Source organism: Lactuca virosa, chromosome 5, assembly GCF_052849685.1.
Source record: "Lactuca virosa cultivar CGN04683 chromosome 5, Lactuca_virosa_CGN04683_v6, whole genome shotgun sequence".
In the NCBI taxonomy this organism is placed as follows: domain Eukaryota; kingdom Viridiplantae; phylum Streptophyta; class Magnoliopsida; order Asterales; family Asteraceae; genus Lactuca; species Lactuca virosa.
The window spans coordinates 45,751,235-45,765,365 of NC_136430.1; positions in this window are offsets into that span (position 1 = coordinate 45,751,235).

Here is a 14,131-nt window from a genome sequence, read left to right on the forward strand (position 1 = left end):
GTTGGAGTGATAAGTGTTGTTGTAGGAAAACTCCACAAGGGGTAGGTAGGAATCCCAACTCTATGACACAAGCCCACAAAATATCCTCAAGGGTTTGGATGGTCCGCTCACTCTGACCGTCGGTCTGCGGATGATAAGTAGTGTTGAAATGTAGCCTCGTGCCCAGTTCCTCGTGGAACTTTTGCCAAAATCAGGAAGTGAACCGAACATCTCGGTCTAAAGCAATAGAGACCCAAACCCCATGACAAGCAACAATCTCCCGGACATATACATCGGCCAAATTTTGGGCCAAAGAGCTCTCCCGAATGGCCAAAAAGTGGGCACTCTTGGTCAATCGATCCACGATGACCTATATAGCATCAAAACCCTTGGCAGTTTTCGGTAACTTGGTGATAAAATCCATGGTGATATGTTCCCACTTCCACATGGGAACCTCCAAAGGCTGCAGCTTACCATGCGGCCTCTGATGCTCGGCCTTGACTATCCTACAAGTCAAGCACCTCTCAACGTACCAGGTTATCTCCCTCTTCATACACGACCACCAATAACTCAATCTCAATTTCCGGTACATCTTGACGACCCCTGAGTGTATAAAAAATCAAGACTTATGAGCCTCCTCCAACACTATCTGGCTGATTCCACCAGAATCTGGAACCCAAACCAGACCGCACCAGGTCAACAACCCTGACTATCGGTGACAAACTTGTCGATATCACCCCTGATCCTTTCCTGTTTCCAGTTCTCCTTCCTAACTCCTCTACTTAGGCCTCTCTGATCAAACCCAAAAATGGAGAATCAATGGATATCCTCATACAAATCTCTCCAACTGAAGATCCAGCCGACTTGCGGCTCAAGGCATCCGCTACCACATTCACTTTACCCGGATGGTAAAGGATCTCGCAGTCATAATCCTTGACCACGTACAGCCACATGCACTGCCTCATGTTCAGGTTTGGTTGGTCCATAAGATATCGCAAGCTCTTGTAATCCGTGTAAACGGTACAACGGACCATATAAAGATAATGTCTTCAAATCTTGAGGGCAAACACCACTGCCCCCAACTATGGGTCATGAGTAGGATACCGCGCCTCAAGTGGCTTCAGCTGCCGAGAAGCATAAGTAATCACTCGCCCTATTTACATAAGGACCGCCCCCAAACCAGTGATGGATGCATCACAAAATGCCATGAAATCCTCAACACCCTATGGAAGGGTCAACACCGAGGCCTCACATAACCTTTGTCGCAGCGTCTCAAAAACAACATGTTGCTTTGGGCCCCACCAGAAATCCACTCCCTTCCTCGTCAGACGAGTGAGGGGTACTGTGATCTTGTAGAAATCTAGGATGAATCTCCGATAGTATCCCTCCAAACACAAGAAACTCCTGATCTCTAAGGGAGACTTCAGAACCTCCTACTAGATCACATCCTCGATCTTGGCTGGATCGACCAAAATTTTGTCTTGGTTAACGAGATGTCCTAGGAAATGGACCTCTCGTAACCAAACTCATACTTTGAGAACTTGGCATACAGCCGTTCCCACCTTAATACTCCCAAAAGCCCTCGAAGGTGCTCCTCGTGTTGCTCTCTGGTCTTGGAATACACCAAGATATCATCAATGAACACAATAACAGATCGGTCGAGCATCACCCTGCACACCCGATTCATCAAATCCATATACATTGCAGGCGCATTGGGGAGCCCTAATGGCACCACCACGAACTCGTAATGCCCATAACGAGTCCGAAACGCGGTCTTCTCCACGTCCTCCTCTCTCACCCTCACCTGATGATACCCCGACCTCAAGTCGATCTTGGAGAACCAAGATGCACCCTACGGATAATCAAAGAGGTCATCAATCTGCGGAAGGGGATAATGGTTCTTCACCATTAACTTGTTCAACTCCCGGTAATCAATGCACATCCGATGTGAACCATGCTTCTTCTTGATGAACATTATCGGCGCTCCCTACGACGAACTGCTCGGTCTGATAAGTTGCTTTCCTAATAGCTCCTGAAGCTGAGAGGACGACTCCTGCATCTAGGGTGGTGCCAAACGGTATGACACCTTGGCAATTGGAGCCGCACCTGACACTAGGTCAATCTTGAACTTAACGTGCCTCTCGGGACACACACTGGGCAACTCCTCTGGAAATACATCAACAAACTCCCTAACAACTGGTACATCTGAAGCCGAAGTCTGCTCCCCCACCCGAGTATCAACCACATAGGCAAGATAACCCGCACACCCATGCTGAATATACTACCAAGCCCTAGATGCTGAACAAAACCCTGAACCAACCCTGGTACCCTCTCCATAGATAACTAGTTCTCCCCACTTGGAGTTCGATTTACTACTCGCTGGCCCTCGCAGCCTATCATAACATCAAACTTGCTTAGCCAATCCATCCCTACTATCGCACACACATCCCCCTATGCGGATAGGGATCTTATCAATTGGATAAGGCACCCCAAAGATCTCTAATACACAACCCTGATACACTTTGGATGCAGAAACCCCGTGTTCGTTGGCGATAGAAACCCGCAACAGACACTTTAACTCTCCAATAGGCATATCAAACTCCCTATTGAACGTCTGAGATACAAAAGACCGACTCACACCCGAGTCAAAAAGCATAAGAGTAGGCAAAGAATTCACTAGGAAGGTACCTAACAAAATCATAATTATAAGCTTACCATAACATAATCGACAGGACAATAAATAGAAACATACCCGTCACGAAGTCTAGCACCGCCCTAGCCTCCTCCACCATGAGCCGAAAAGCACGACCTCGAGCCCTCGGGGGCTTCGCCCTGCCCTGGCTCCCATCAGTGATCCTCAGAGTAGCCGGATCTGGAGCCTGTGTTGGTCTAGAAGCAAGCAAGGGACAACTGGCCTTCATATGGACCACCTGATCACAGTGATAGCAAATCATGGTACTGGGTACTGGATCCTGCTGACGGCAGTCCCTCGCAATGTGGCCATACCTGCCACATTTGTGGAATCCAGAAGAAGATCGGAAAGCACCATCTTGAACCTTCTTGTTCTTCCCACAAGTATTGACCCTCTGACTCCCATATCTCATATTAACAACCTTGAACCGCTTCGCCGCAGGTTGTGACTACGCATGCACCTGTCTCTACTCCCTTGTCTGGAGCTCCATCTTGATCTCCCGCCGCCTAGCGGCCTCCTGCAAATCCACCAGTGAACCATAACACTATGTACACACAAACTGGCAGATGTCATTCTTGAGCATGCTCAAGTACTGGGTCATCTAAGCTTGCTCAGAAGTAGCAAACTCAGGGCAAAACATGGCTCTCTCTGTAAACATCTTGGTGATCTCCATCACCGAATCGATCCCCTGTCTCAGATCTAAGTACTCTTGGTCCAACCTCTCCTGTTGCACCAATGGAACATATATCGTGCGGAACATCTCAGAGAACTGCTACCATGATACTACAACTCACTACTCTGGGATGTATGAACTAGTAACCAGCCTCCACCAATCCTTCGCTCCAGACCGAAGAAGGTTCAGAGCGCACTTGACCTTCTAGTCAGCTGGGCAAGAGAAATTAAAGAAACATCCCTTAACATACGACAACCACCTCATGGTAATGATCGGATCTTGAACCCCGTAAAACACTAGGGGCTTCGTGTTGTCGAAGTTCCGGTACTTGAAAGCTCTCCCAGCGTCAATCCCTGCCGCAGCGACGGTCGCAGTAGCTGCATCAGCGGTAGTCTCAGAAAGTACAGCATATCGGTCATCGAAGAACTCCATCATAGCGGTCTTTATAGATCACAACAACTTTGGTATCTACTCCCGGACAATCAAAACAACCTCCTCACGGATGATCTCCCTAACCCGGTCCTCGGTCAATCCTGGCCCGTCCTTGCCTCCTGCTCCGGCTCCTGACTCAAATTGTCTCGTAACCACCATACTGAAAATAAAACAGGGAGATATCAGATAAACCACATACCATGCTATAGGAACTATTCCCCAACAAAACCCTAGGGGCTGTGACTTATCTGTTACGCGTACGTGTCCTGTGCTTCCAGTAGTACGGGCCCATACTACCTTCCGTACCTACCCGTATTTGTCTCAGGGGATCATCACAACGACCCATAGCAACACTCACTAGAATACACATACACCCTATTCTCACTTCCTAGAGACAGGCTAGACATCCCTCGACTGGTCGACTGACCCCACATAACCCATCCATAAAACTTCTACCAACCCCATAACACTCGTGTATGTTAATCATACATAACAATGGATCCTATAGACAATCGAATACTTGATTCTACCCTAAGACCACAACCAAACAAGGAACATGAAATAAGGCTAAATCAAACATTCTCAGGCTATAAAATCTTAGTTATGTACAATTTTGATGCATACATTAAGAAACTACAGTAATGATATCAATTTCATATAAAGAAGAACCCTAGGTTAGCAGGCATCATATAATCAGGCAATTTTGTCATGCAATTCCTAAAGATCCCTATCCTAGCATAGCACAATATCAAATAACAGTGTGGTAACTTGGGGTTTACTTACTGGCTCCGACTAATCGTACACATCAGATCCCTTCTTGATTATTATTATTATTATTATTATTATTATTATTATTATTATTATTATTATTATTATTATTATTATTATTATTATTATTATTATTATTATTATTATTATTATTTTAAAACAATTTTGAAAATCATTTTTAAAACCTTTGTAGTTCCTTAGTTTGAGACTAGATTCACATAGGTGTTCCTCCAATTCGCTCAAACCAAGGCTCTGATACCAACTTGTAACATTTTGAAAATCACAACCAAATTAAACTTTTCAAATCAACCCATTTACTAATAAAAGTGTCTACAAAACCATTGTTTTCAAATCATTGTTCAAAATTGAGTTTCCCAAGATCAACAACATAAAATTAGGATGTATACGGTCAAGCCTTTGCCTTCTCACGATCCTTAGAAGTACCTGAAACCATAACCAAAAACTGTAAGCCAACGCTTAGTGAGTTCGCCCAAAGTACCCCCACACAAGACACACATCATAAACGAACAAGCATGTTGGGTCCAATCAGTCATTGGACTGGAAAACCCACAAGTCCACAGCCATCGGGCTGGATTACCCCCTCCTGGCCAAATCAGTCATCGGAATGGACTGCCAATATACAACAGGTCCACTCAGTCATCAGACTGGAATACCAATATACAGCGGGCCCACTCAGTCATCAGACTGGAATACCCTCGGGTCCACTCAGTCATCGTACTGGAATACCCCCGGTCTGTTAAATCACGTACAAAGCAGTAAAGTCTCAACCCAACACAATATGTCGACATATAAAATAAAAAAAAACATAATTAACAGACAGATAATCATGCTGTCAGAAATCACATGTAATCCTACAGATCTACCGCTCTACGCATATCAGCAACTAGCATATAATCATATAGATCTATCCCATACTCAACATATCAATGTATAGCTGGATATCAATCCAATGAGTCGGCCTTGGTGCCTTTGACCCGTAAGTACAGTGAGGAAAACTCAACTCACAGTCTGACGAAAAGCCGAACGAGCAACTGCTCCAAATACCGACTCTACAAGTCATCTATTCAACAGATAGAGACCAAGACTCAACTATAGCTTAAAATACCCAAAATACCCTTAAGTCAAACTTGGTTAATCTTGTTCAAAGTCAAAGTTAAAGTCAACAGGTCAAGAAAAATCAACCCAGACCGAGTACGGCCCCACGTACTCGTCTCGTACGCCTTACGTACTCGCAATCTAGATCGGTCTCCCTTAGGCGTACGCCCGATGTACGACAAGCTACGCCCAGCATACGCAATGGCTTAATAACTTCATTTTTAGGGCTTAATTCCTTAAGTCACTACGTCAAAATTTCAGTCTTAGCCCCAACTGGCATCCCAAACCATAAAGTTTCCAACTTTATGGTTCTACATGTCTAGATCAAGCCCAACAACAAAACCTTAACTTATCTTAACCATTAAAGCTCTTAATGGCTTGAATGAAGGAATATCAGGGACCAAGATCATATTTTTATGACTCAAGAAATGGAAACACGTCCAAAAGGACAGCTCAAACGTTATATAACATGCCATGCACGATAAGGACATATTTGGGGGCAAAAAGCTCTTATTATCATCATGCAGGCTAGATCTAGTAACTTAATCATCAAGGTGGGAACTTTTGACATTCTGGAGATGGAGAATGATGCAAAACTTCCAGATCCAAACTCGCTTCTAGCTTCTAAGGTTCACCACCACCTTCTTCCTCATTTGGAACACACAAAAACACATTTAAAGGTCTCAAAGTGCAATAAAAGGAGCTAGGGTTTGCAAGGAAACGTCTCAAATGATGGAGGATAAGAATGGGGGTGAAGAAATGGGACTTAAGGATCAATAAATAGGGTCCAAACCCTCAAGATTAGGGTTTTCGTCCAGATAGAGTACGCCGAGCGTACTCTGGGAGTACGCCCAATGTTAGGTGTGTCAAACTCAACAAATAAAGGGGTACAAAATGACTTCAAAAACATTGCTACTTTGCAGTAAAAATGTAACATAAGGTAAGGAGGGTCGATCCACAGAGTCACGAAACAAATTTTTATATCTTTTGCGTAAGGTACAAAAATTGTCACAAAAGTGGGGGGGGGGGGTTATATGCAATGATTTAAACAAGAGAATAAAGAAATAATTAAACGATCGATTAAATGAAACAAATTCAGGATTTTCTAGGACTCCAACTCTATGTATAATGACTTAGCAATGTGATTCCAAGATGACATAATATTTGTTCATTTTTTCCCAAATTGGTACTTGAAAGTGTTAACAAGCTCTAACATTTTCCATTCACCATATTAATTAACCAAAATAAGCTCTTTGATTAACCCTAACCTCACTAACATAATCTGAACAAGCTCTTAGAGTTAGATTAATTGAAAGATTGCATTAAACTTTATGTGAATGTTCCCAAAAACATTCATTACTCCTCACAAGCTCGGGAGCATAAGAATGCGTGAATATGATTTACACTATATTTATTCAAAAGAATTTAATTTAGTGCTTGTTACTTACTCTATTTCACAAAACAATTACAGATTTTGCAAAATAGTTAACTTGAATGATCTAACCCTAATTCAAAAGGCCAATAAGAACTAAAATTAAATTAAACATTCGATTGAAACAAAATCAAATTCACTAGATAGAAATTAGAAACAAAAATCAAATCACATGATTGAAATCACAACTAAAAGTCAAGACATAAAGTTGGAGAAACTAGGGTTCTAGCCATACATGACTAGAACAAGATCAACAAGTCTAGAAAGGAATTAAAGTGCTAAAGTGCTTACAAAGATGAAATTAAAATTTTTACAAATGATCTTCTTTAAGTTAAAAACTAAAAACTTCTTCTAAGAATCGTCCTTGGTCGCCTGGAGTGAATGAGAGTATGTAGAATGGCTAAAAATCCTGAAACTAGATCATAAAAGAAAACTGCCCCAGGAAGTTATTCGAGAGACACGACCTCGTGCTAAATTGTGAAGAAATGACACGGCCCCTTGTAACTCAAAAAGTTGGTAATTTTTCTAATCCGCAGCCAATGTATAATGATAAATCATTTGACACGACCCGTGTCAACAGAGACACGACCTGTGTCAACTCTTTTGTGACGAATTCTTGTTTTCTTCAATTTTGCTCCGAAAAATTCGCATCTTTGCTCCCAACCCTTTTTCACCATACCGAGTCATCTCCAACCTCCAGAACCACCTGAAAGGGCATAAAAAATGTGGAAATAAAGTGTGCCAAATTTTATCCCAAAAACAAGTAAAATGCATGGATTATTACTAAATTGAAATGCAAAAGAGTGAATTAAACATGCTTCTATGGTACATAAAATGCACCTAACACCCAAGGTACTCAAAATAGAGTCGTTTCCATTAAGAGGCCTTATGCCCCGCGTACCATGCTGGTATGCCCAACATACGAGTGTTTCGCTCAAAAATTACAACAATGCCACTATGGGCCATTTTGCAAACAAAACTCATTCCAAGGGTCAAAATGAAATATTTACTTATACTAGGGTTAAATTTAGGAATACCTCATCATTGGTATGTTACAATTATGTTGTTTGTGTGTGAATGAGGCTGCGGATAGTCTCCAGGGTTGCTGATAACCCATAGGCCATGTTGTTGCCCACTGGGACTACAAATAGTCCACAAGGTTGCTGATAACCCATAACTATTTATTTATGTTGTTCAGTATGTGGTATCTTGGGGAACTCACTAAGCTTCATGCTTACAGTTGTTGATATATGTGTTTTTGGTACTTCTAAGGATCACGGGAAGGCGAATGTCTGATTGTACACACTCGCTGATAGATTTGTTACTGGGGCAGTCTGTGATACTCTGCTATTTTGTGATGATGATTTGTATTTGACACTTTTGTTTTTGATGACTTGGTTTATGAACAATATTTTGGTAATTTAAAAATGGAAAATTTGGTTTAAATTTTGGGGTGTTACAATTTGGTATCAGAGTCCTGGTTTGAGGGATTTTGATAAACTCTAGGGTAATTCCAAACTCAAACTAAGGATCTGAATATTTTCATAAAAACCTTTCAAAGAAATAAAGATTTTTATAGGAGAAAAACCCAGAGAAGCAGTGTGTACAATTAACCAGAGCTCGAGCGGTAGTTTCCCAAAATACATTAATTTATATTATGAGTAGTGTAGAGTTGATATTTTATGAGTTGATAGAATTGCATGCTAGTTGGTGGTAGGCTAAGGATTCTGCAAGAATTGTGTGATAGTGTTGCCTGATTTGTGATGCGTTTAGCCTAGGAGTTCGTTCTTATGAGATTGAATCTGTCATTGCTATTTGCTTGGTGTATGTTTTATAATTGTACATAGTTAGGATTTTATAGCCTTCGAATGCTTGATTTAGCCTTTCTTCCTGTTGCTCGATTGGTTGTGGATTTGAGGTAGAATCATTTATTCGAATGTCTATCATGTCTCGTATTGTGTACGATTGGCATGTGCAAAGCAAATTGCAGGGACAACGAAGATCTTGTGAGACGGAGCAATACTAGGGAGCAGTCTAGAGTTAGTGTCTAGATGCTTAGTCATGGTTCTAAGGAACCAGCATGGCGAGTGTACAGCTAATCTGGGGAAATAGAGTCTAGGTGACTTAGGGTCTTGAGAGGACGACTTGAGACAAATACGGGTTGGTGTGGAATGTAGTATTGGGCCCATACTACTGAAAGCACTGAATCTGTACGCGAATCAAGAAGGAATCTTAAGGAACTAAGGAACTTGTATGAGTGTGTGGGTGTTTGTGTATGCGTTTTAGCCTAATTCTAGTGGTTTTCTTGTGTGTTTCGGTATGGTGGTTACCCGAGGTTCAGGCTCCAACGACCCAGAGAGGCCGCGTGCCAGTGATGATGAGATCCGCAGGATTGTTGCCGCTAAGGTGGCCGCAACAATCAGAGGGGCTATTCCAAAGATGTTTAGGTCTATCAAGACCATGCTGATTGAGACTTTTGATGAGCGCTATGTCGCACTCACTGAGGCTGCTGCTGTTGCAACCACTGCAGATGTTGTTGCCGTGAGACCGTAGGGAGTGATTCGTTGTGGTACCGGGAGTTCAACAACACGAAGCCATCCGAGTTTGATGGGACCCTAGATCCGATTGCTATTATGAAATGTCTTTCTGATGTTGAGGGATCTTTTATACTTGCTCTTGTCCAGAGAATCTGAGGGTTCGTTTCGCGTTGAACCTGCTTCGCTTGGGAGCGAAGGATTGGTGAAAGTTTGTGACAGCTGATTACACCCTTATAGAGCGTTTTACAGTGATCTGGGAGAGATTTACTGAGATTTTTAGGGATAAGTTTGTACTTGTGGTTGAGAGAGAAAGAGAAAGAGAGAGAGAGAGAGAGAGAGAGAGAGAGAGAGAGAGAGAGGTTGGCCTAAGAGTTCTTGTATCTCAAGCAGAAGCTAGAGACGGTGACTAAGATCACCAGGATGTTTCATGATATGGCCTCATTTTGTCCTTAGCACATATCTACTGAGAAGGCATATGTGAGTCGGTATATGAGTATTCTGATGAGGGATATCTGTGATTCATGGTGAAAACTTCATATTGGACATTAGTTGAGCTGCAAACAAATGCCAAGAGGAGAGAGACTGAGCTGGAGACCAAGGCTATAGAGGAGAGGGAGACCCAGGTGAGATATAGGAGGCCAGTACAATCGTAGCTAACGACTAAGAGGACCAAGCCCGCTGACTCGAGTGTTGGAGGCGAGAAGGGCCACACTTGTGGTAAGTGCGGCAAGGGGCATGAGGGACCTTGTCTGTCAGGGACGACTTGCTACTTGTATGGCAAGGACGAGCATTTGACCAGGGATTTACCCAAGGGATTTCTGGTTTGATTTAATTGCAACCAGAAAGGACATATAAGGGTCAAGTGTCCTCAGCTTGCATCTAGGGCGGTTCAGACTCTGACCCCCGCGACCTTGCATATTACTGATGGCTGACAGAGGAAGGCCGAGACACCGAGGGCTCGAGGGATAGCATTTCAGTTGACAGCAGAGGAAGCCCGAGCAGCTCCAGACTTCGTGGCCACTATGTGTTGTTTATTATTCTGTTGATTTATTTATGGTGCTTATGTTATTGATCGTGTAGGTAGTTTTCTTGTGAATTCTGTACCTTCACTTGTACTGTTTAACTCGGTGTGCGTCGGTCTTTTGTGTCATCATCTTTTTGTCGCAGTTTTAGTATTGCGCAGGAGGCCTTGAGCAGGCCCTTGAGAGTCTCTATACCCAATGAGTGTCCGGTCTCCGCTACTGATATCTACCAGGGTTGTGTGTTATAGATTTTTGGTGTTGGTGGTCCGATAAATCTTATCCCTGTTGCGATGGAGATGTCTGTGTAACCGTGGGTATGGATTGGTTGAGCCGGTTTGGGGCTCTGATTGACTGTGAGCGTCAGATGATGACGGTTCGAGACCCTAGTGGGGGAGTGATGACCATATACGGTGAGGGTACTAGGTCGGGATCCGCCTTCTATTCTTCCACCAAGGCGAGACAGAGTTTGCGTCATGGGTGTATGGGTTATCTGGCATATATAGTGGATATTGTGGTTGAGGAGAAGGGATCGATTTTCCATTTCTGATGTTCCTGTTGTACGCGATTTTCCCGATGTTTTTCCCGAGGAGTTACCAGGTGTGCCTCCTACAAGGCAAGTGGAGTTTCAGATCGATCTAGCCTTGGGTGCGACATCGATTGCCAAGGCACCGTACTGTCTTGCACCTCCTGAGATACAGGAGTTATCCTCTCAGCTTCAGGAGCTGTTGGGGAAAGGGTTTATTCAGCCGAGCAGTTCTCCTTGGAGAGAACTAATCCTTTTTGTCAAGAAAAAGGATGGTTCACACCGGATGTGCATTGATTACCAGGAGTTGAACAAGTTGACGGTGAAGAACCGTTATCCATTGCCGAGGATTCATGATCTTTTCGATCAGTAGTAAAGGACATCTTGGTTTTCTAATATCAATTTGAGGTCTGGCTACCATCAGATAAGGGTGAGAGAGGAGGATATTCAGAAGATGACCTTCCGAACTCGTTACGGGCATTACGAGTTCGTGGTGATGCCTTTTCGGCTCACCAACGCACCGGCGGCATTCATGGATCTCATGAACCGGGTATGCATGTGATGTTGAATCGATCGGTGATCGTCTTCATCGATGACATTCTGGTCTATTCGAAGATTAGAGAGCAGCACGAGTAGCATTTGCGCGAGATCCTTAGAGTTTAAGGATAAAGAGGCTCTATGCCAAGTTCTCCAAGTGTGACTTCTTGTTGCGCGAGGTTCAGTTTCTAGGACACCTCGTCAACTAGAACGGTATCTTGGTCGACCCATCCAAGATAGAGGCAGTGATGCGGTGGGAAGTGTCAAGATCTCCATCTGAGATTTGGAGCTTCCTCGGTTTGGCGAGATATTACCAGAGATTCATTCGAGACTTCTCCAAGATTGTTGTTCCTCTTAATAAGTTTACAAGGAAGGATGTAGTTTTTAGCTGGGGACCTGAGCAGCAGGCATCATACCAGACTGTTCGCCAGAGACAGTGTGAGGCACCGGTACTTGCCATCCCCGATGGAGTTGAGGATTTCATAGTCTATTGTGATGCGTCCATCGCAGGGTTAGGTGTTGTGCTGATGGAAAGGGGGCATGTGATTGGATACACTTCGAGGAAACTGAAGCCTCACGAAGCGAAGTATCCCACTCATGATTTAAAATTGGGGGCGGTGGTTTTCACTCTGATTTGGCACCACTATCTTTATGGTGTTCGGTGTACCATCTACACGGTGTTGGATTAGGTGTCTAAGCCCATAACTATAGTTGGTATGTACTTGACCCAATACAAGCATGGTCCATTTGGGTTGTAACACTCTGGAACAATTTGATACGATGGATACTTGAGAAAGAGGTTATTGTGATTTATTAATATATTATAAGTATAATATATTAACTGAGAAATCATATTATTTAATTAGTATTGATCAAGAATTAATTTGGAATTGATTTAGTGATCAAAAGAGACTAATTAAATTAAAGGGGACTGATTATATAAATCAGTGAGACATATGGTTTGGGCTAATGATCCATGGTTAAATTTGTAATGGGCTAAGCTTATGTGAAAGTCCATGAAGTATTATTACATATAAGTTATGGATCATAAGCCTAAGTGTAAGAATTAGGGTTTGCTTATGACTCTTGGAATTCTACACTATATATGTATTCCTCTAAAGCCAAAAATGTGCAATATGTGTTCCTAGAAGCCATAAACGATTTTGTGTCTCCAAACCTCTCTCTCAAATCCTCCTCTTGTACTTGGTTTGTTATAATTCCATTTGAGGCATCACACTTGAGGTGCTAGGCTCTTGAAAGACCAATTCCTACAAGCTACAATAAAGAGGTAATCTTCTAACTTACTTTTATGATTCATATGTCAAATTGTATGCTAGTTGTAGGTTTCTAGCTTTAGAAATTTTTGTTGCATGTATAACTAGAGAAAACTTAGATCCAAAGCTATTAGGTTTGTATGTGCACCATAGGAGTGTTATAGTACACAAAACCCAACACACAGACCATTAGAGCCTGAGATATCTTATGGATCAGCCTAACCTGAATATGAGGCAGAGGAGGTGGTTGGATGTAGTGAAAGATTATGACTGTGAGATTTTGTATCATTCAGGCAAAGCCAATATGGTGGCCGACGCCTTGAGCTGGAGGGTGGTTAGCGCCTCGATTTTGAATGTGTGTATGAGGATGACTATGATGATCCCAGTTTTGGAGATTATCAAAGAAGCGCAGTCGGAGGCCATAGAGGAAAAGAATCAGAAAAGTAAGCGAGTAATTGGTCATATTTAAACATTTGATATCAATAGTAGGGGGCTTTTGACTATTCACGGGCGGGTCTGGGTACCTTATGCGGGTGGGGCTCGACGGCTATTTATGGAGGAGACCCACAAGTTGAGATTCTCCATTCATCCAGGGGTTACCAAGATGTATCTCGAACTAAAGCATAGTTACTGATGACCATGAATAAAGAGAGTTGTGGCCTGGTTTGTAGAGCGATGTCTGACCTGCCGGAAGGTCAAGGCCAAGCACCAACTCTCTCATGGTAAGTTGCATCCCTTAAAGGATCCATTATAGAAGTGTAATAAGATCACCATGGATTTTATTACAAAATTGCCAAGTACTGTGAGGGGTTTTGATGTTATGTGGGTGATAGTGGATTGTTTGGAGAAGAGTGCTCACTTTCTAGATATTAGCAAGGGCTCTTCTATAGAGAAGCTGGCTGAGATTTATGTCCGAGAGGTGGTGACTCGGCATGGGGTTCCGACTTTGATTGTGTCGGATCAGGATGTCCGTTTCACTTCCAGGTTTTGGAAGCGGTTTCACGAGGATTTGAGTACCCGATTACGTTTCAGTACTGCATATCATCTGCAGATGGACGGGAAGAGCAAGAAAACTATTCAGGCGCTCGAGGATATGTTGCGTTTCTATATCATTGACTTTGGTGGGAGCTAGGACTCCTATCTACT